Source organism: Acanthochromis polyacanthus, chromosome 12 (genome assembly GCF_021347895.1).
Source record: "Acanthochromis polyacanthus isolate Apoly-LR-REF ecotype Palm Island chromosome 12, KAUST_Apoly_ChrSc, whole genome shotgun sequence".
NCBI lineage: Eukaryota > Metazoa > Chordata > Actinopteri > Pomacentridae > Acanthochromis > Acanthochromis polyacanthus.
This window is the reverse complement of record NC_067124.1, coordinates 21,792,473-21,815,919: the sequence shown is the minus strand read 5'-3', so window position 1 is coordinate 21,815,919 and position 23,447 is coordinate 21,792,473. Positions and strand designations below refer to the sequence as shown.

At 40.5% G+C, this 23,447-nt stretch overlaps 1 protein-coding gene across 2 annotated transcripts in view; it reads left to right on the top strand.

Moving 5' to 3' along the window:
- Positions 1 to 23,447, top strand: part of LOC110954307 (mannosyl-oligosaccharide 1,2-alpha-mannosidase IA) — a 210,361-nt gene that overhangs the window by 88,440 nt on the left and 98,474 nt on the right. The gene's annotated exons all lie outside the window — the stretch shown is intronic.

Genomic DNA, 23,447 nt, shown 5'->3' with positions numbered 1-23,447 from the left:
CTCACGCTTGTGCCTGGGATAGGGGGAAATGAAGTAGTAAAACTAGTAAAATGTCATCAATCTTTCTCCAGAATCAAAGACTAGACTCTAAATCTAGACAAATGAGGAAAACTGAACCATGCAGTGTTCCATTTGAGCTGCATTTTAAACCAGAACTGGCAGCCAACTCACCTCAAATTACAAGCGAGTGAAGCACTATTAAACTTTTGCTTTGAACCTGTGGTATGTAGTTTTCAAAATTTGATATTTGACATGACATAAAATGATGCTTTCATCCAGAGAAGAGCAGCAGGCTTACAATGTGGCAGACACCAATGGGGTTCACTCCTTCTGTGTCCTATGTACAGCTAATTTAATTCATATTTTCTATAAATTCTTCATTATTTGTGTCTTGCCCTTTGTGCTGAGCTTTAAAGATAAGATTGTATTGCCTCTTTCGGCTCTGTTGGCCTTCTGCACAAAACTGTTTGATAATTATTTAGACACCAAAAATAACAGAAATTCAGTCTCTACCACTTTTCACTGTTTTCTAATGGTACAGATCAAAGGTTTCATTGATTCCATTACTGTTGGGTAAGACTATTGATTAATTGAAATATCTGTTGCAAACTGCAAATGTAAATATTGTTATCTGTGATTTCTGCAGTGTTGTAGGTTTTTGTGCTATGAGCTTGTTTTTGTTAGCCTAGCCATTCTAAACCCATGTTTCTGACGGCACAAGGGTCTAGGGAAGCTCGACAGGGAGGGAGGCGGGCTAAAATGTTGTCTATCAAATCCCTCTGCAGCAATTGGGTAGGTATACAACCAATCAACGCAACGAATAGGCTGACGTAGTTCCGAGAGCACCGGCGGATTGTGGCTAAGTCCCATTAGCTTCCCAACCAGCAGAGCCGCAGAGCCAACTGGTATATTAAGGATTTGCCATATCCCGTCGGCATAAGTCCAAATACGTCTTTTTTCTCAATGAAACACTTAAGTGCCGTCCTTTGTTTATCTTTCAAGTTGAATTTTAGCTTCAAATCTTTAAGGACTGTGGCCAAAGCCGAGTTGAAAGATAACTGTTTATTGTGCGCCGGTTGTTTCTGTCAGAATCGTCGCGCCTCTGTCGTCACTTCGTTACGCCCGCCTTCTGACTCTACACTTCATGGTGATTGGTCTGGCCAGTTTTAGGAGAATCCAGCCTCGAGCCTTATGGAGGGTAACTAGACCCACCCTGGCAGAGAATTAAATTCGTTGCCGTGGGTTGTCTAGTGCGGCTAGGCTATGTTTTTGTTCTTGTTTCGGAGAAATTCAGAATAGAAAAAGTGGATTCACTTTCAGTTTGAAAAACAACTATATTGTTTTTTTTCTTTCGCGCTCTCACCGTATGTAGATAGATAGATAGATAGATAGATAATATAATGAAAGAAATTGAAGAAATCGAGTTGTCACATGAAAGACAATATGTCACACCTGTTTGCACATCGTTGAACTTCTGACACCACGTCTTCCTTAGCTTTCACTCAGCATAGGGACCCTCACAATCTGCCAGAGGTGTCACAGTCTCCAACATCCTCTAATTGGAGCCAGATCCACAAGGGGTCCTCAGGTCCTCTGCAGTGGAGCATATCAGTCAGTTTGCACGGGTGTGCCAGAGGGAAATCTCACAATAAAGCCCTTAATAAAAGACGGATCAGCTCTTAATAAGACTTTGACGGGTACTGTCTTCCATACCTGAGGTCTCCCTCCTTTGTCTCTGTAGGGATTCAGGATTATTAAAGACACTAGTGCAGCGATCGTTCAAAATGTGCCATTTTGGAACAAGTTAATTGCTTGGCCTGCAGTGTCGCAACTTGATGGCATAAAAACGTAAGATGAGGCGTAATGCGACGTTACCATCGTTGCCAACACCAACGATGCAGAAGTTTCTATGCACATTGAAGCAATGAAGAACACTTTAGAGAATAGTGTGGTAATAGAAAGTGACTTCTAACAGAACATGACTGGCATGCTGATGAACCCAATAGGCGGCATCATGTTTGGGTGGAGGGACAAAGCAAACAGGATGGTGTTGAGTGTCACTGCAGTCTTGACAAAGCACTCCGGGATGCTTCAGGTGCTTGTACAATGCTTACGCGGCACTGCATTTTTAGGTCCCTGTCTAGAACTCCTACAATTTAGATTGCAAAAGGCAATATTTTTTTTTTCTTAACCTGCTGCTTGTGCTGCATTCAATGTTCCTTGAAAGTGAGAAGTTACACGTTGAAATTACATCATTATCAACCTCCGTACTTTTGATACAAAGCGCTCGTCAACAGACACGTAGCTGGCTTAACTGAAGAGAGTGTGAAAAACGTTAAAAGAATGTTCTTTGGTGTAAGCATTTAGACACTGAAGCCATTAAAAGTAGATGAGCTGTGCTTACGAACACTGCTTACGCTGTGACACTGTGATGTTGAGTGTAGAATGATGTAAAATGATGCAGAAGTTTGCACTTGCCACTGAATGCAATATTACTCCCCACAGGAATCCATGGTTTGACTGGGTACAGCCATCTTTGTGACATACTGCTGAAATCAGTGACATCAATTTGGTGCCAAAGTCCTAGTGTTGTCACTACCTTTTAAAAATAATTCATTCTTTTTTGTTTCCTGAGAACTGCTTAGACCAAGCGACTTCGCACTCGAAACTTTATTAATTGGTGAGAGAGCGCAAGGTCCTTTGAAAATACAGTTGTTGTTCCCCTGCGGTTGTAGTTCTTTAGAAGCACAGGCCCTAATTCACATGGAAGGTTAGAGTTCAAAGCAGCCAACCCAGGATTACTTTGAAAACTGCCAAAAAATAATTCAAACACTGACTTTGCCTAAAGTTAGGAGCGGATTTTTTGAAAGTCAGGGAATGTGTCTAACATACTGCTGCATTCATCAAAGTCAGAGTGCATTTCAGGGGTAAAGCTAAACAAAAACTCAAATGAATCCATTTGTTCCCCTGTATTGCACATTTCCAGTAAAAATATCAGTGTGAATTAAAGGAAAAAGATGATTGATGGCAAAGTTCCCAGTGGTGCATTCAGTAGGAATGACCACAGAGAGAAAAATAGATCATTAGTAGCTGGAGATGGTTTTGTGTGTCCTTAGAATAGACCTAATTTTTCAAATAATGGAAATATCAAACACAGTGACGTGTGTTGTCGAATTCATTCACTAAGAATCAACAGAATGTGTTCATTTTTTTATTGGTGCAATTTTATTGGCATTCAATTATCCACTGCTTTCACTAACAAACAATGCGCTGCCAGCATCAGTCACTGTAGGACAGAAGAAAAAAAAATGGAGAACAAATTAAATAACTGCCCACACTACAACACAGCTAAATTGATTTTCCCACTTGCTGTTATTGAATGCAATAAATATAGTTGATTAACACATTGTGACGTAATTGGGCTGGTATTTTGCTGAAGGAGTCCCTTTTAAGCTGGAAAGAACAGGAATCTGTTCATTTTACCACAAGTCATGTTTCAAGATAAGTTATCAAGGCTTCATCTGGCTCTACTTGTGATGTAAGGCATCATTAGGGAGGAATAACAGCCAAGGACACTGAAAGCTAATGGACTGTACTCTTGTCAATATTAAAACTTTAGGGATGATGGAGATGATAGAGTCACTTGCAGTGATTTGTTTGTGTTCAACCTGCATTAAGGGATGTTTGGCTGCTGGGGGTCAGAACGCAGACTCCAAAACAAACGCAAAGCAGTGAACCTTGATATGAGCTTATTAAATTGTTCGGGGTGGCACATTAGCAAACAGCCATTGTGTAGTACTTAAAGCCTGAGTGTAAACAGCCTGTGTGTGAGCGACTAAAGCTGGATTTATACCTGATGCAAGAGGTGAAGAGCAGCCCCAGTGTAGCGAAACAGCGTCACATTTTAACCATTAATATTGCAACTACACGTCTAGATGATAGATAAGTTGTTAGAACGCAATAATAATTTAATTCAATTCCTCGCCGTAATTGTGTTTACATTCTTTCATTTACTGGTGATGGAGAGAGACACGCAGCCAGAATGATTTTCCACGTCTCATTACTGAAAAGGAGACTGTTGTTGTGTAGAAGGCTGGCAGCGAGGTAATGGTTTTTCGAGATTTGTGACTGAATTTCTGAGACTTTCAGCTTGCTTTGTCTTCTATTAACCTCTAGCAATCTCCAAAGGCATCAGTACATCATTTACAGGAGAAAACAAACGCAGCCCAAACTGGCCACAGTTCCGGCTGACTCCGTGTGCTATCTCTGTAGAAATCATGATGTGTGGTTTGATAGAACAAAATTTTATTTCACTGCAGCTATAAATCCTGCTTAACTCCTGAGAAAAATAACTGAATTTTTGCGGCTGCTCACCACCTGTGCCGGGCTGATTGTGTATTGAGCTCCTGAGATGATAAACGTTAGAAGAAGTGGGATGTAAAGGGAAACGGGTAAAGTATGCAGCAAAATGGTGTTGATTCTCACTGGGAATGTCACATCATGAAACATGAGAATCAGCTTTAATGGCCAAGTATGTACACAACATACAAGGAGTTTGGTTTGGGCTGTTGGTGTCACTCTAGGAATGAGGAAAAGAGAATAATAAAACAATATTAATACTGGAAAAAATTACAAAAAAATAGGTACAGATAATTACACATCGAGAACATAATTTATAAAGAGTGCAAAAAGCAGAGAATATTGTCCTTAGTGCAAACATCATGCAGGACTTTAGTGAACATAAATGAGCATTATCTATTAATATTTAATAGTGGTTAATTTTAAGTTGATTGAACTGATTCATCAAGAAAACTTGCGGTAAAAATTGAGTCGTGGTTGCCATGTCAACCACAATAAACAACAGAGTTTAGTAGGACACTTAACCTAGTTAGCTCAGCGTCATTTGTGACTCCTAATGACTCCTGTATTTTATGTATCTAATTACTTGTATTTAATATTTCAATGTTTGTTGTTATTATCTGTCTGTTTTGTTTGTTTTTTTTTGCTTGTTTTGACATTTGCTGCTGCCTCTCTTGGCTAGGTCACCCTTGTGAAAGAGATCTTGATCTCAATGGGTCTTTTTATCTGATTTAATAAAGGTTAAATAAAATAAAATACAAATTGTCTCTCAGCAAGTTTATGCAAAACTTCTTTGCTGAATTTCAATACACTTGGTGAAGAGGTGGAACATAGACAAAGGAAGAACCCTTTACGTTTTTGAGTTGATCCCAATGCCCTTCTTTAAAATGGTGAGTTTGGACATTTGGCCTTGGTGGAGGACTCAGTCACATGTTTTGCTTGTACTAATTTTGTATTTGTTTTTTTTTTTGTTTGTTTGTTTTAAAAGGCTTAACCTGCATGTAGGACTTAGTGGCATCTGCACGTGTGGTTGCGACCAAATGAATCCCTTTTCCAGTCAACTGTTTTGTTCTTGAGTTGACTGTCTGTCCATCCATCACTTCATCCCCCCATCTGTCCTTCTAAGTCTTGTAATATCTCTGGAACACCTTGAGGGTATTTCATTACATCTGCCAGAAATGATGATCACAGCTCCAGGATGAGCTGATTAGATTTCGGTGATCAAAGGTCGCTGTGACCTCACAAAACACCTTTTTGGCAAAGATTTAATCCGCTAATTAGGACAAAATTTCACACACGTCTAATATTAAATGATGAGTTGATGACAGTTTCTGTTGAAAAGGTCAAAGGTCCGTTTAGGGTCATTACTAAACACCAAGAACAGAAGGAGAGATTGCAACCATATTTCAATCTCTGGTGTCCCCCCGTCTATATTTGATGCCTTGTTTACTGTCATGGTTACAACTCTACGTTCTGTAAAAATAAGCTTGATTGGCAGAGCATATGAACATGGACTCAGATTTTTATTTCTGTCAATGAACTTCAAAGTCTTCACTACAGATATTGCACGAGTCTGGACAGACATGGATATAAACTGCAACTTGCTTGATATAACTGCAAGAAGGTAATTTTGGTTAAGTCGGTGAAGGAACTTGCATTTCTAAGTTGAACAAAATTGAAATGATTTTGAAGTGCAGTGCTAACAAACGTTTCGCATTCGTGGGTATTTTTTGATTCAGTGTATTAGTATTATAAGCCGTCAAACTCCAAACAAAAAGGCTGACTTGGTTTCCCCTGGATGCCGCTTGGCCTCAGAGTGAACTTCCAAATCTGTTTTGTGCATGCAAACGTGTTACCAATCGATTTGTAATAGTACGTGTATTTTTTTTTCTACAGCTGATGTCTTTTGTGTGGTTCTATTAAAGCCACTCTTTTCAAATAATTTTGCTGTTTGGGCGAAGGTTTTTTTCCCCCGTAATCCTCAATATGTAGCAGCTAATTGTCATCTTTATCTGTGCAGCACAGCTATCCGCTAAGCAGCGCACCTTGATGCAGAATCCAGCCGATACGCAACCAATAAAAGCTGGGATAGAATAAGCTATTTATCTCTGACGGCATGACTGAGAAATAGATCCAGAGTGTGGGGAAAGGGCAAGGACTTTCTTCGGTTGAATATGGTTAATCACTTTAGAAAATGTCTTTTCAGCCTGTTAAAAGCAGGCATCATTTTCCTGCTGTCAACCATCCTTGTTTGCTGTGCAGTGTATTATCTATGAGTAGTGAGGGAGGGAGTCAAAGGGGGAGGAAGAGAGAAAGGGCATCATGCTCGCAAGTAAATGTCACATTGTGAGGGGTGGTGCGGGAAGCCAGGTATGAAATTGGATGCTGTGTTCTGTAATTTAATCCCCAGAGTAAACAGAGATACTGGAAGATTGGATCTACAGCACGGTTAGCGCTGTCGTCACAAGCTTGTCAATATGCCGAAAGTCACAGAACATCCCCGTTCCTCGACACTCCAAAAAGCACAACCCAAATCACAGGGAGACAGACATTTCGCTCCTTAACCCTCTTCTCTTTTGCAGTTTCACGATAATCTCCCTCCAAGTAATTCCTTTTCTATTTTTACCATAATCCCTCCCTTCTTTCCTTTTGTCGTGACCCTCAAGGCTGAAAGCGTCTCTCTAATTCCGTTCTCTAAACCAAAGTTGATTCTGATATACATTTTCTCTCATTTCACTTTTTGTCATTTAAAATACATTATGTCTTTAGAGCTTATTAAAAGTTTCTTTTGCTCGGGGCAATTAGAAAGCTATTTGGGGTAATTTCAGCAATTTTTCCTCGTTGTGAGATTGTGTGGGAGTTCTTGCACAGTGAAAGTGTAGAAATTCATGAAAAAATTAAAATATGCACATTTGCTTTCTTTTTTCCTCAAGAGAGAAAATGTCCTTTTTGATTAATAAGCATTACATTAGAATATTGTATAACTTTTAGTGTTAAAATGTTGCACTAGAAAAGCGTCTCAGGCATAAATTATCAGTTTGCTGGCTGGTTGAATGTCGGATATTATCTGGTAGCTCCACTGTGATTCTTTTCCGCTTTGATTTGACTAGATTACTTCATGTCAGGTTAATAATAAATCTCCTGGGGCATTATGGGAGGATCAGATCAAGGTCAGATTCTAATTTAGTGTGACTGATGACAACAATTCCTTTTTCTGCAGCTTCAGAAATCATCATTCGTTTTGTTAAAATATGACCTTCAGTCAGTGCTATAGAGGAACAGCAGCCACTATCCTCCCCTCACTACCCTCAGGGCATAAACAGGACTACTGCGTCAAGTGAAGGAGGCTGAATGCAGTTAATTTAGGGGGTAATTTGGAGAGGAATTTTACGGCTAATTGAAGCTTGGCTTTATTTCTTAATGACATGCCGACCTCTACAGAAAAAGTAAAAATTCTTTTGAAGAACACACAAAAGTAATGGGTTTTCATTGTTTACAGAATGCCGATGAAATGGGGAATTAAGCAAAGTTGCTGTGTGCATGCAGGGTTTTGTTAATTCATCCATTAATACATTTCATTGATATATTCGTGCTTGAGCCTGAAGGTGAGAACAGCAGTGATCCAGATGGAGTCTGTGTAGTTCAGCATTTCTTCTTTCAGATTTACATGTGCTCAAAACTTTAGTGATCAGTTACAAGTTTTGGTGTTGAGATTATGAGGAGTTTTCACCGTGACTGATATAAATCACTGAAGAATGTCAGTTGGATGATGTGCAGGATTTTCTCCACGCAGCTATTGATTTTCTACACTGCTAAATCTCAAAGCAGGAGGTGCTTCTTGGTATTAAAACTGAAATGGTTTTGTCCAATCACTATAAATATACGAGTCTGAAAGCAGCAGAGTTTTCAGGATAAATCTCCACTGTAGGGGGCATTAAATTGCATTCCCTAAACCTGCTGTAACTGCTTTGGGGACCACATTAGGGGGAATACAAGATAGAAACACAACAATAACATATCACCTTTCAAGTTATTTGGCAAAATAGTGTATTTGCACATCCAGGAGTTACAAAACGTTAATTCATTGGAATTAATTTGAAGTTCTGATTTTGTTCTCATGGCAAAGTGCAATATTCACTGTCTTTTTAGCTCTGTCTTCCTACCTTCTGACAGACACATCTGTTCACATCAGCTAAATGCTCGACTGTATTCAGCAGCTTGTTGCTAACTGCATCTAATTCAGGCAGATTTAAGAATTCAAGTTGAGGTGTCTGGGGAGCGATAATGAGTGCAAATCCAGAACTTGATGAGAGCACTTTATTTTCACTCTTTCAATCTGTCATCTACATGCTTGTTTAATTCGGCTTCTCTTTTGTGCGCTTCCACTAAGAAGTTTTCTGCGCTTCTGCCATCATGGATCAGTTCATATGGAGATGGATGGTGAGCAGGGAGGTGTGAGAGGGTGAGCAAAGGGTCTCTTCAGAGGAAAAGTCAAATGGCTTGGAGCAGCAGAAGATATGATGATATGAGATTTTAGAGCCTTTTGGCTATTAGGAAAGACTTAACTCCCACGTGTCGATATGAACCGATTTAAAAGAGTGTGGGAAAGTAATGCAAAGTCATTTTGGGACACTTGTTAACTTCAAGACTTGCAAGCCAAAGCCCTCAGTGCAGTGAATTATTTTCAATGTTTGGCTCCCAGAGCTCTCGTGCCCTACTTTTATGGTGGAGGGCATTAACTAAAAGTATCAGAAGCAGCAATGGTTCTATATTTCCAGCTTATCTCACAGTAAGACCACGTGGAGCCCTTAGCCTTGAATTAAAATGATGAAGTTGAACACAGTATATGTTCAAGTGCTAATTTGCCAAAAGAAGATGCTGATCCTGATCCTAAAAACACGACTCCAGGCTCACCAAATGAAGAGAAGCAAAGCATAAATTCTTTACTTTTTTTTTTTTTGGGTTGATCTAATCTTCATGTGATGAATAATTATTTTATTACTAAGAAAATTACATGCCTGTTCAGCTATTTAATGCTTTTAATTTAGGGGGATATTTAGCTTTTAGCATTCAGGGAGGGTTCCCATGAGAAGAACTTATGTATATATTTATTCTACAGTAAATGCATTCACAACAGCACAACTGGAAGCAAATCGGAGTGGACAGCTTGTTTATGTTATTAATCTTTTATCACTATAACCAAGTGTTTTCTCTGATCTGAAAGGAAAGCCGATTCAGGAGCTCGATCGCGGAGTGTATCTGTGGCTTTTGGACAGTCTCCAGGGTGCATTTTTCTTCCTTTGCTTTTGTTCTACCAGTCAGGGGAAAAACTCGACAATGGGTCTCTAAAGTCAACTCTATGTCAATCGAGTGTCCTTGAAACCTTAGACTTACTTAAAATTCCCTTTTGGCTGCAACTAAGATGTGGAGGGGGATTAATTGGGCTGCTGTTGGAATCGATTGAGAATTCAGGACTTCAGAATGAGTGGCACAAAAACTGTCTCAACTCTTGAACAGTCACAGACCTAACGCTCAAATCCTTTCTTTGGTTTGTCAGCGCACTTTAGCAGAAATGAAATGAAATACAGAACAAGTTCCCCTTTATCAGTTCTGTTTATTACAGAAATTACAACAGTTGCAGCTGTAGAGATATTCTGTCTCAAAGCGGAACAATTTTCTTTCACCTTAGCAATGCTTCACAAAAAAACAAGTAAAAAAACAAAACAGGATGGCTGTCAGATGGTCGAAAAATATGTATTTTTGTTAATATAGAGGAAGGAATCTGGGAAATTTGGGGAAATGAGAGCATACAGCACTACAAGAAACTAACAGCACTTCAAAAGCTTACTAGTTTACACCTTAAATCTTATTTGTACCAAAAAACCCTTGTCTTTCTAACTTTCTGCTAAAAAACTGTAAACTAAATTGAGTCGTGCATTGCAGTTCTCTCATTTCAGTCAGTCAGCAGTTTAATTCGCATGCATGTTTTATAGTATCATTAAAAAAATGAACAAACAAAAAATTAGGAGTAAGTTTTATTTCTGCTACTTTAGATGTTGTAAAACCTGGCAGGCATCTCACATCTGCTGTGCCCTCATCAAGATTCCCTCCTTCCTCCTTGATTTGCCATTCTTATTAGAGTTCTCGTGTGCTACTATCGCTTTCTCCATTTGCTTCGAAGTGAGAAGCCAACCAATCCCACAGCCTAAGTGGAGGATTAAAGAGATGTTCATCCCCCTGTGAGCGACGTCATTACCCCCGTGCCTGCATATGTGGGTCAGTAACCGAAGCGCACGGCACATTAAATGCCAAGCCAACACCGTAGTCCAACAGATGCCGGGGACAAGGCTCGTGATTGTGCTGGGGGAAAAAAGAGAGAACATTACATTAAGGTGTCACAGCTGCCCCTCCCTCACTCCAGAGATTTTTCATCAACAATAGATGTCCTACGGCTGTTAAGGGGATTGGCCACATGCTGCTATTCACAATTGCAATCCAGCTCTCTGCCCATCTACAACAAATGAAAGACCTCTTTTTGCGCATAGTGAAATAGTGTTCCATTTTTCCGCCTTTCTCTTATGTTTATTTAATCCTTTCTTTTTTTTTTGAAATTTTATTCCATCGCCCCGCTTTGCCCTCGTTTTTGTCCCTTGTCCCTCGTGATCCCAGAGGTGCAATTAAAGATCAGAAGGTCACCGGATTTTGCTGCGATTTGTCCTGGCATGCAAAATGAGCTGCTTCTAGTGACACGGACTGAACCCTTCACCCGGCATGACAGGGGACCGTTTAAAACCAGCAGCGTTTATTAGAAAGTCCCGGGGGCTCTTCAGATAATGTAAAGCGCTGCCAGGTGCTCTTACATGATAGAGAACAGAGGAGGAGGGAGGACATGGTTTGAAAACTTGATTTAGCTGGGATCAATGGCCCAAATGATGAAGCCCTGGGTATTTATTATTTAGTCTTCTCTGGCTGGAGGTGCAATTGAAAAGCGAAATAAATTTTTTATTCAGCAATTGGGGTCCTCAGAGTCCTTGGATTCTCTCGAAGTGATGGATTTTCACCAATTTTCCCTGTCCTACGTCGTTATTAATATAATCTACGGCAAACAAAGCAGCGACGGAGCTTTTGGACATGTCTGCCGAGAGTCAGCGCTGTTTAGGAGGTAACCTTTAGGGATTCAGACGTGAACAGATACGGATGCATGCAAACACTCGTGCTTGTTTCTGTTCCGGCGGAGACTCAGCCACCTCTTTCATTTGCAAACTCCTCCTGTCTTTGCCATCTTAGGAACCGTTTTCATTAAAAGCATTCAGCTGGCAACCACTTCCACTAACAATTGCGTGCTCGCTCCTCCGCCCACTTATTAGGCAGAGCAGACAGGTTTCTCCCTCCTTCGCAATTACCTCCCCGCGGGCTTTGTGAATGGTCTTGAAAGGGGCAGTGTGAAGGTTGGAGAGAGCATGAGAGGGAGTGGCAGCCTCCCTCGTCATTGGGGTTAAACGGAGGGCTACGCAAATGGAGCTTATCACCACCTGTCACATTAGAGTCGCGCGCAGAGTGAAGGGTAGTTACCATCCACCCACTTTCCATTTCTACCCCATCCATTTCTATATCCCATGGGCTCCATCATGATGTGGGAGAAATCATCTGTCTCCATAGCGACCGGCGCCAGGTGACAAATCAGGATGTGGTCCCTCACCCCTCCTGAGAGCACATCCCACACCTCCATTCACTATTGCCTATTTGTTCTGGGACCAATAGGGCCTCACACTGAAACTGCTGGCTGGACACATCACATATCATAATAATTGTACAACCTAAAACATATTTTTTTTATCGTCTCGGTAGTGTAGAGCAGCAGCAGGGGGTTGGAAATGATTCACACTTTCGATAGTGTCATTAAAAGGATGTGCATGGAATAGGCACAGATTTTAGGCGTTATTACTGGGGAACAATAAAAATTCTGTAACAATATGCCAACTAATACTACTGATTTTATTTTACAAAACCACATATCAACAGATATTTGGACACGGGTGTCTTAAGATATTCTAATCATCATTGCCTAATCATGTGTCTGCAAGTTCTGCGTGTTCTAACCGTACCTCATACTTATAACGGTTTATCTGTGACAATCCAGTATGTCACTAATACCAGTCTACGGATTAATCAGTCAGGCTTCATTGCATAGAAAATCAATATTTACATTATCCTGTTTACTGAGCAGAGCATACAAGCTTACTCTTCAAAATCCACTGTGCTGTACATTTGTCAGATACTGAAGGAACACAGTTTACCTTAAGTGTTCACAAGCAATTTCCATATATCCGTGTACGACTCTCATTTATTGAATTCCACTCTCCAGAGATTGTCTATTTAAATTCAAAATGAAACCCGAACACTTTCAGCGTTAATAATTTAAAGTTTGGCGATACTACAGCTGCTGTGCATAGATTTAAACTTTTGGAAAAAAGGATAAAATGTTGAACAGCTTCGACGCGTTCACACCTCTAAGTGGGTGTTTCACTGAGAATCAACTGACTGACAACCGAGAGCCAAATTGTAGGACGCGAGAAATCAACTGTAGCACTACTTAGAATGTGGAAGCTAATCAGGTTAGTTTGCTAATTTCAAAAAGCATTTATATGTTGTTTCAAGATCTGCTAAGTCACTTGCGCCCCAAATCATGGACAGTTTATTGTCTAAAATATGCCGCATTCAGCATAAATTAATTTGAATTTCAGGCTGACTTTAGCAAGCATTTGTCTGTAACCCCCCACCTGGAATCCAATGGATCAGACTGTATCTGTTATAAAAAAAAAAAAAAAACTCAATTGGTGCCATTTTTCAAAGTTTGGCAAACGTGGTACATTCAGTGTAGATGACATGTAATTCTAGTCTGATGAAAATGGATGTAGCATTTGTTTCATTTCTGTTGCATCAAACTTGGTCAAGTTACAGCGGTAGAAAAAAAAACCAGGTTCAATAACATCAGTGTCACTGTTGCCTCTTAATGAGCTTACCATTTACTCCCTAATGCATAATTTGGGTTAAGTGGAAATAAAAAGGCCAGTTTCAAATCGCAGTCCTAGCTGGTGATAAGAAAAAGGAGACTTATTGTATTTCACAGTTCTGTCCAGAGAGCCCGAGGTTGTTCTTTTTGGCTTTGTAGCTCTGTGCAGCTGCAGCTTAATACGTGCAGCTTTTTCTTCAAGTTGAAACTCCAAATAAAAAAGCTGGAGCTTACAGAGTTAATGCTCCTCTCCTAAGGTTGAGAAATAACAGCCCAGCTGGAAACATACCATGGAACACTAGTTAATGTTGTAAATAATGATTTCGACATTAAGCTCAGATGGTAGCTCACAGAAGGACTGCTCACTCCATGAACTCGGTGGAAGAGCTCAGGAGAAATATTTCAACCCTACTGCGGGTGCATGCTGGAGCGTTTAAGGTGCAGGCAGATGAGAAACCTGACAGCAAGCCTCTGATAATGCACTCTGGGGGCGAACCTGCTGTCAGAGCAGGTTTCGTCCCGCTGCATGTAATGACGGTCCTGGCTAGCTCTGCATCTGCTGGCACTGAAGGAACGGCAACTGCCTGGAGATCACAGCACATCCAAAGTGGGCTCAGAGCTTCAGTCATACCAAGAACTAGTGACAGGGTTATAAAAGCGTGCTTGTGTTGAGATCATGAGGGGCTTCATAAGAATAGAAAGCAGCTTTAGAATGCAAAGCCTGAAGAAATATAAGAGGATACTTGCAGACATCTTGGATAACGAACTAAGAGTACAGAGTGCGTGAGCTATAATTGTATCATTTGTGGCATTCTGCTGCGGGGCTTTGCCCTGCTGATCGTGTCATTTGATGCATATGAATGTTTATATATATTGTCGTTACTGATTTAATCCTTCACCTGGTAGAGAAAGACACTCTTATGCAACATAAAGCAGAATTCAGGATGACGAGATGAAAGCGAAACTATCTTTCATTATCATCACCACCAAATTTCCTCTCGTCGCTTCTTGGATTAGAACAAGTCCCCCTCAGTGGGCATGAGCTCATCATCAAGCCTCTGCGCAGGGATTATAGTCAAGATGATGAAAAACTGGTTGCAAAATGTATGACGAAGTAGGAGGATTATAAGGGATTGTACTCTATGCTACTGTAATGATTCAATCACAGGCTGATGGATACAAGGGTGAGGGTCAAATGTTCTGCATCCAGATGAAGCCCCAAACCCTTTATGTTGTTCCGTCTTGGCATTTGGTACTGTTAGGATGCTTAAACTCTGTATTTATGTAATCTGTCATCACCGATCGGTCTGTGATGACGTAGATCCGGAGTCACGATGACGATGACGTCTCTGCAACTTGAGACATGCCGCTTGGTGTGTAGCAATCAGTGTTTGGCAGTTTTAATCACAAGCCTTGCCTGACAAGCTCTTAAGCTTGTGGCAGTATTAGGGAACAGATTTAGCTTCATTTACTTATTTTAGGGACTATTAATATACAGTCCTTTTTTTAGCTGTGCCTCATCGCTGCCGGTCTTCACTCTAATCCTGAATATTTCACTACGTCACACAATAAGTTCTCCTCCTGTAAGTCCACCTGTCTTTTCAGCCTTCATCTTAAACTGTCCGTCGTGAAGCATCAGACGTTCGGCGTGCTAAATGACACTTCCTAGTTTGAATTCCCCTCACAGCCCTGTCTGTCAGCTACACGGGAACATTTTGTTTTCGTCTCGATATGCTCATTTGACATTCACGAGCAACTCTTCAGAATTTGTGTTTTAAAGAAACACAAAGTGGTGTTTGCATTTCATTCTGTGTTTTTCTGCGAGCTGTTGCCGTCTCACTCACAGCGGTACAGTGAGTTGTGTACCTTGAAGCATTAGAGCCAGCTCTGGGGGAATCAGTGCAGGTCAACCTCTGCAGCGTCTCTCTTTGAAGCTAATGCTCAGGTGCACATTTACTGTCACACTGTATTGTCCTGCACTATCTCTGTGTGCATAAAATAGTTTTCTCCTGTCTCACTGCCAGGTATTCATGGCAAATGTTCTCGAGGTGGGACTCGGGGTCTCTCTTGTCTCAGTGGTGTGAGTGGACGGAAGGAGGAAGATAGTGGCAGAAATGAATAAGTAAAATTGCATGAAATTATACCTTACTCTTTTGGTGTAGTGTGCCGCAAGGGTTAGAGGAACTTGGAGGAGAGTTGAATGGTGCAAACAGCCTCTGACATCCTGGACCCAGAAGAGGGTGACAGAAGTAAACAGAAGCAGTGAAAGAGAAATTGATACTGAATAATGTGGACAAGTGTTTCAAGTCGCATTGCTGCAAGAAATATTGTTGGAAAGTTTGCGTTCTCTTTATAACTGACTGTGAAATTGCAGATGAGCAAGCTACAGTACCAGCTTCCACGTACAGACAAATGGTGTCTAAATGGCATTTTTACAGATTGATCAGGATGTGAAATAGTTCATGTCTTTTCCCTTATTAAAATCCCTTTTAGAATCATCTTTAAGCAGCTTCATTAACCACAGATGCCTGCACTTGTTAGTGCCTGTTAGTGCTGAACAATCGAGGGAAAACATCTCATTACGATTTTTTGACAGATATGTTTTTTAATGTCAAAGCCTGGGTCGGACGTGCTGCATCATATGTATTCGAAATTACTAATTGCATTGTTTCCAGCTGCATTGTTGCTTCCAGCAGACCAGTTCCAAAACGATGTGAACTGGACATACAAAATAGCACATACACTTCAACATCAACTGTAGACGTACGCAGACACTCATCGCACACACAGCTCCCTGGTTCCAGGTTCTTTCGCTACCTTTGAATGGCTGCAGTGCTGCACAAATGAAGCAGAGCAGCTGCTCTTTTAAGATGACTGGTTTAATTTCTCCAGCTGACGGGTGCTCTTTGTCAACAAGTTATTATGCCTCCTCTAAATAGGTTGGGCTGCACATTTTTTAGTGCACAACTAGTGGGCTGGAAAGCTCCTTTCAGATGAGATAAATTCTGGTGCACGGGATGGGAAGTGCTGCCTCATTGTATATCCAGAATATATCAGGGAAGAATCTTGCCAGGTGGAGATCAAGCAAGATTATATATGAAACCTCAGACTGAAAAGGTAATGCTTGACTCACCCTGGTGACCCCAGCTGCAAAGTAAGGCCCTTTTAATTACTGAGATTTCTTTTTTTCACCCACTTGTTAACTTTCTGGATAGAAGTTGGATGACCTTACTCCTGGCTGGACTGTTGCTGCTGAGTGTCTTTATCAACTGCCTAATCAGAGCCTTTAGCTTTAGCTGTCGTCTCCAATCAGTTTTTTTTTTTTTTTGCCTTGACAGTACAACAGATGTATGATCCCCCTCCCTTCTCCTACTGTGCTGATGTGTCTGTTGATCAATGCAAGACAGGCTTTTTGGAGAGGGAGGAGGCGAGGGGTTCGATAACACTGTGTGCGATGTGTAATCTCATCTGAGAGGCTGTCATATCAGACAGGGCTGCTGCACTGACACGCCACGCTCTCCCAGAGTGGCAAATTAGATTGCTGCAATTAGATTGACGTGCGTACTGCTCGAAACCTGGACACTCTAATCATGTCTGGACAGTGTACATTTTGCATTCGTCTGGATTGGATTAATTTGTGCGAAGGTGTGCTGATTAGCTTCTTAGTCTTTGACACTTTTTTGGTTTATTGACAGTCCTTGTGGAAGCCTGTCATCTCACATTTAAACCTGTCTCAAAACTGCGAAGTAAACATTCAGCATGTGTGGTGGCCAGTTCCTTAACAGCTCCTTGTGAAAGAGAAACTCCGCAGTTGCAAATAATGTTGCCTACATTTTGAAATATGAAAATATGCCAAAAAATAGCAGCTACCGCTAAGCCACCAATACTGGAATATGCTGTTTATTTACAAATTCAAAGACTTGCCTGAAAGCTTACTGCCTCTGAATAAATGAAAATGCATCAAAAGTCAATGAGATCTTGATAGTATCTCCTCTGACAAGTATTCAGCAGCTGCCTGTTGCAACATGCAGAGACGAAACGCTGATATACTCTGAAATAAAGGATTCCTGCTGAAGCCTCTGCCTCAGCTATCTCCTTGTCTGCAGGGCTCATAATGGAACAAATTTATTTTGACTCCAGCTTTAATATCTCTTGATCTATCTATTCTCTGTCCTGCCAACAAAATGCTGTTGCTCCAGAAGGCACTAAGTACCATTAGAAGCAACTCCCTCTGCAGGGCTGTTCGACTGTGTGATTATCATAATGGTGAAAATGGAGACTCTGAGGGGGGCAGAGGACTGTATGGGGTGACATGGGGTGCAATCACAATTGGATGCAGCCTAATTTTATCCATGTGGCCCATTCTGGACAGTAACCAGTTATGTGGGAAATAGCTTTTTTGTCAAGTAGCCTATATGTACTCATGCTAAGCAGCAGATTGATTGCACTGGTACTGGTAACCATGGCAGTGAGGCAGCCCTACAGATGCATTAACAAAATAAGGAAGAGTTAGACTATTTTATTTGGACACAGCACTGACTTTATTATCAAACCACTGTGGGAAATGTTCGTTTTAATGCTCTGACAGTCAGTGGTCAAGTAGCTAATGTCAATATAAAGATTGTGTTGACTCAGTATCTGCCGTATATCAAATCATATCATATCTCCACCTATACATACACAAAAAACAAAATAAACAAACAAAAAAAGAAAATGAAGCTACAAATCTATGACAAATGTATCTGTAGACTCTGTTCATGTATCATATATTTAATATGATCAATAGTTTGACTGATCAGGAAGATAATATGAATGGCAAATGGACTCTTGAATGCTACAAAGTATGTTTCAGTATTTAAATTAAGTTTAATGTGATTTTAATATACAGGAATCCTGAATTTTGCATTTGTAATCTCTCACTCACATGGCTACATACGCCATGAATTCATAACATGTTATAAGGCAGTGGAACGGCACCCTCTGTCTAATGTGTTTTTTACCACTTCAAGTGCTGAGCTATTTGTCTGAGCCTCCCACCTCTCTTCCTCATCCTCCCCTGTACTTGTCTGGACAGGGGTGCTACATCATTGTCTCACGTATTATATGCAGATTCCTTGAAGCAGGGTCAGCTTACCTTAGCCTTATGATTTAAACAATGCCAGTCAGTAAACAGAGCTCTCCAAACAGCTCTTTCTCTGTGCCTGGCACCTGCTCCTCTAGGTTCTTTTTCAATGCACCTTTTATTCCCATCGAAAGGAAAAGATCAGAAAATCAGTGACTTGGAGCACCAGAGCAATCAGAATTCAGCACACTCCGTGGACTCCATCCAATGTTTGCAGTATTACTTAAGACTGGATCTTGTCGATGGTTGATCGGAGGATGTGAAGTATGTTGCAGGTGCAATTTGTCCAGTGTAAAGAGAACAAATTGTGCAGTCTTCACAGAAAGTGAGGATTCAATTGAACATGTCTAATGAGCCCTATGTATGCAGCGTTGTTCCGCAAAGTAACCGGTAGAACAGTCTTTAAACTGTTAATCAGTAGGATTAGTTTCCGTGACTTACATCTTGTAGCAAGGATAGGATAGGATCTGGAAGTAAGGATCTAACATATATTAGATTTTGCAGAAGAAAGTTCCCTGATTGTGGCAGTGTTGGTTTCTGCTCGCTTATCTTTGGACAGTACCCAAGCTGGGACTTCAGGGTTTTTCGGAAGCCTACAAACACAAGGTGACATTAGATATAGATGGTTAGAGCAAAAAGGAAATGGACAATTAGCCAGGTAAATAAAATGGAAGTGTATACAAAAAAAATTATTTGTAAGAGAGTCCAGGAGAAGTGGCTACATGTTGAAAATGTTGCATCAAAGTGCAATTCTGAAAACTTTCATACCAGATTTACCTCAGTTTTAATAGACAGAATAAATTCTTCTCAGGCGCTCTGTCAACTTTGAGTAAAAAGGGACCAACACCTACAAGAGTAGCTCCATGTAATCAGTTCCATATTGATTTATCTCCTTTCAATCATTAGGTTTGCATTCTTGGTGGCACAATGTCAGTAGACCAGCCAGGTACCTGAAATGATCAACAAACCTGTCTTCAGTATGTTCCTAGTTGGGCAGGGTCTACTCAGGATAACCAATGTTCACGTGTCAATTTTCTATGAAATCTTAATTTTTTGTGACGATCATTTGATTCCCGTAGCAAAAATCACAGATGGCTGGTTTGTTGATTTCAAATTATAACCATCATCTACTATAGCAAATAATTCCAGCTAAAGTTGAACAGCTGGCACCATTTGCACCAAACTGTGAGGGTCAAATAAAAACATAATCTTTGCTCTTATTACATTATGAAATAACAGTGAAAATAATTTAACAGATACAAGCTACTACTTTGATGTTTATTCATAATTCATTAAGGTTAATAAGGCCAGCAGGGGTAGGGTGCCTTCAGTGCACTGTGGCAAATTTAGAGATAAGCATAGATTTTTTTTTTTCTTTTTTATGCAACCAGTCAATTGGTTAAAGAGTAGGTAGGAATGCAGTTGACCAAGGTTTTCTTTAGCTTACTATAGATTAATAATGTTTGTCAGAAGGACTGGCTTTCAAAGAGCTCCTCTAAATTAATACCACATGCATTGTTTCTAACAGCCATGAACAGCACATACAAGCTTTCCTCCAAAGCAAATCAAGTCTAATGAAAGAAATCCCTTTAATGATGTGACTGCTGTGGGAAAAGGTGCATTAGGCACAAACATGACTTGGTTAGAGAAAGATCACTTGATTTGGATTTAGATTTACTACTTCATTAAGGTTAGGAGACATAATTGCAGTGCTTTTGGATAGCATTTGGAAATCATTACAGACATCTTTCTCAGTGTTGGAAGCAAAAATCTCTGTATGTGTTGATTCCTTCCAACTTCCATATTCTGACAGTGCTAAACCATCTCAGCTTTTACCATCAGTAGAAATGTGTCAAGTTCAACTCTGCCACAACAACAAAAACCCTTCTGAAGTCCAAAGAAAGGGTGCGCTTTAACATGCTGTAATATGCAGCAATCAAAGTACATCCACTTGATTCCCCCCTTCTTTCACTGTTGATGTTTCTTGACTTATCTGGTATCTTCTCCTCAAGGAGACTAAAGCACTACTATTTCTGCCCTCCAGAAAAGTCCATCTTAATTGATGGACATGACATTTCTCACTCCGTGTCTCCCTACCTTTTTCATGTTCTGCTCAGTAAACCTACTTAATCCAGCTCCCTCTAACCCCCCCCAAAGGTTGCTCTAGTGGTGCCCTCCATCACAAGTCTGCTCACCTACAGAATCATCTCCTTAGTGCACTTTAACCGTGTGCCTCGAATAACAAACAGCTAGACATCGTTAACATCACACAGACACACCGGCTCGCTAACCCTGTCTCTCTGGTGTCAGGTAGCATTAGCGCTAACAAGATGCTCATTGGCCTTGCGATTGATAACTGGATACTGGCAACCACTGGTAACAGGGTGGCGTAATTAGTGTGAATCGCAGCATCTGCATCAATTATATTCACTTTGATGACGTTAGTGAGATGGCTTACAGTATTGACTGTATCGTGAATATTTTATTTTTGCAGATTTGTGATAAGAGTTGCCAGCCTAAATGAGAAACGTGTAACTCGGATCTGATTTCTGCTTTCCTAAGCGTGTATTCAAACACTGTTTGTGAAATCTAATTATTCTAACATAAATGCACTTTGAATGTACTGTGAATACCAGCATGTATTTTGCATGCATATTGCACAGTATATGATGGTTAAATGAAATTAAAGCAGAAATGTTGCCTCTGAACTATCCCTAAAGGGATTAAATAAAGCAGTGGTTATCCTGATACTTCAGTAGTGTTTCCACGTTTAGAAAAAGAGAGAAAGCGAGAGTGAAGTCAGTAATATCACGACACAAACATTCTGCAGTGAGTGATTGATCATGTGGACTCGGGCCTTCTAATGTAACCCCACTGACCGACACTGACTGGCCTGTCACAGCCGTGATGAATGAACATCCACGGCCAATGTCTTACTAATGGCTTTCCCTGTACTCTGCATGCCTACACACTCTCACACACATTTTTCACTTGTACGCGTACACATTTAATTTCTAGTGTCTAGTAATGATGCTCAAAGGGGACTAGTACGTCGGCATATTCATGCACCATTTGAATAATTAAATACAAGTTTTAAAAGGGTATAATCTGTGTTCACATACCTTACAATTTACATGCACTTAGTTTAAATGCTGCAATGATTGGTCAGTTGCCTTATCTGTAATTAAATTAGTGAGTTAAAGAGTTGAGTGATGCAAAGAAATATTTCCTATTTCCTATTAGCAATGTGACGGCTTTACATCAGATTCTCAGACTGGCATTTTTCACGGCTTTGGTCTGATATTTTAAAGATTCAATGGTTAATTATTTAGGAAAAAATATCACTGCATAATATTGTCAAATTTCTTGTTTTCTGTTCTGTACAACAGACTTAATAACCATGAATATTTGTAGTAATTTGTAGAGGGGTACCAATCTCAGTACAGTGTGTATGCACTCTGATCACCAAAAAGTTCAAAGCAAAGAGTAGTTAAAGGCAGATTTTTTTTTATAGTACTGTAATTAAATACAACTTTATTACTAATGTAATGTTTGTAAAATATGTTTTTTTTAAATATAAGGTCTCTTTAAAACAATTATTCACAGCCTACCTTAGCTGACATATTGCTTTAGTGGTGGAAAATTCCAACAAATATACAATTAAAGATGTTTCCTAAACAAATTGACATGGAATTAATGGGTTCCCTCTCAGTTTGGGGCTGTTGCCAACTTTGCCAGCTAGTTATCCAGCATTACTGAGGGGATGGTTTGCCATTATTTATGGGCTGCTGCCCAGTAAACAGCATTTGAAGCTGTTGCTTAAAAGCATGGGCCTTTCTGTTTGTATTCACTTATTTTTATTGAATAATTAGCATATCTGATATAGCCACAGTCTGTAAATACAGATTGTCTTCATTGTTTCGTTTTGAGCTTTACTAGGCATTAAATATGACACTGACTGCATTGTAGGAGACATTAGCATGCATGAGAATGCAAATCGAGACCCTGTAGTCATGAATGTCAGCGTGTGCATGTTTATCAATCTTTATAAATAAGCAATAGAGCACACCTTTTGCCCCAGTCCCTCAGGGCTCCTTCCATTTCTGGCAAAGGGCTACAGAAATAAATAGGGTCTTAGACCATGGAAGCCGAAGGAGTACACCATGATGGATTGATCTGCTCCATCTATCCTCGGAGTCAATCAATCATCTTAGCTTTGGTGCTGTTTTCAATAGGAGTTTTCCACACACTGCTGTTTTGCCTGCAGCCACAGAGAGCTTCGTCTGGGTTTGGATAACCAGAGGGCATTAGATATCTGATTACACCTGTCCACTCGGTTGTCACCATTGCTATTTGCTGTTGAATGCAGACACGGCTGCTCAGTAAGCAAACTAAATCCGCTTGATTTCCTGCTTCTGTAACATTAGTGGAAGCCGGAAGTGTTTCTGATATGGCCCACTAACATCTGACACTACAGACGTACTGGGCCGTGGTTAACAACCTCGACAGATGGTCCTCTACAGTTATGTAGACTACACGAGTCTTGCCTGAGGCTAGCACTGCCCCAACAACATGAACAGATAAGTGTTCAAAGACAGGGAATGTGTGGTATATCGTAGCCACAGCAACCTTGTGAGGGCAACATGCTTGGTATGGAGTACTTTAACAAAAGTAGTAGCAGTGCAGTATAACTTTTTAAGACACAGAGAGCTTCACATCATATCTGTCGGCCTTCCTTACTAGATACATTTCTGGATCCCCGACCAAAGTGTGTGACACCCATCATTCCGTCAGGCCAAGTCATTGATCCCTGCCCCTCATGCCCTTTGGCATCTCAACTGACCTCATCGACTAATCCATACAGCTACAGAGACGAGGTGGAAGGTCGCTGGTGAAGTGAAGCGTTTTGCTCTCATGGTAATAATGTTAAGTGCAGCTACAAATACAACATGA